The sequence below is a fragment of the Octopus bimaculoides genome, chromosome 4 (assembly GCF_001194135.2).
Source record: "Octopus bimaculoides isolate UCB-OBI-ISO-001 chromosome 4, ASM119413v2, whole genome shotgun sequence".
Lineage (NCBI taxonomy): Eukaryota > Metazoa > Mollusca > Cephalopoda > Octopoda > Octopodidae > Octopus > Octopus bimaculoides.
The window spans coordinates 83,202,275-83,203,017 of NC_068984.1; the positions used below are offsets into that span (position 1 = coordinate 83,202,275).

Consider the following 743-nt stretch of genomic DNA (forward strand, 5'->3'; position numbering starts at 1 on the left):
GAGAGAGAGAGCGAGAGAGAGAGAGTTTTGTGTATGTGTATGCGCTTTTATTCGTCTGAGTATGTGTATGTGTGCGTACGTGCGTACGCGTTTTTGCGAATTTCTGTTTATTTATGTGTGTGTGTGTGTGTGTGTGTGTTTGTGTGTGCGCGCGCGCGAGCGAGTGTGTGTGTGTGTGTGTGTGTGTGTGTGTATTAGTATGTTTATTTGTGTATGGACGTGTACGTATATTTAGATGGTGTGTTTGAGTACTGTGTGCGTGTATGATCGTATATGCGTGCGTATGTGCGCGTTTGTGTTTAAGTATGTCTGTATGAGTGTGTGTATAACCATAAATATATTTGCGTATACGTGTATGCACGTACTTGTAGGGATTTCTCTCTCTCTCTGTTTCTTTCTTGCTCCTCTCTATCTCTCCCTCTCTCCCTCCCTCTCTCTCCTCCTCTCCTCCCCTCTTTCTCTGCGTCTGTATGTGTGTGTGTGTGTGTGCGTGCGTGCGTGTGTGTGTGTGTGTGTGTGTGTGAGTGTGTGTGTGTTTATTGGTGTATGTAGAGCGCAGTTAATTTGTTGTTAGTAGGAGTGTAAGCTGAAGGCGCCACACTAATATCAAAACAGACTGAAAGACGGCAGACAAATTGGCAACCAAAGTTTATTTCAGTCTTAAATTAACATATTTATTTATCTATTATTTATTTGTTTGTTTATGTCTTTAAATATTTGCATATACATTTTAAAGTCAAATT

The 743-nt window shown here is 41.0% G+C and overlaps 1 protein-coding gene across 1 annotated transcript in view; it reads right to left on the reverse strand.

Annotated features, from left to right (window-relative positions):
• LOC106875130 (transmembrane protein 47) overlaps nt 1–743 on the reverse strand; it is a 270,412-nt gene that overhangs the window by 4,740 nt on the left and 264,929 nt on the right. The window lies entirely within an intron of this gene.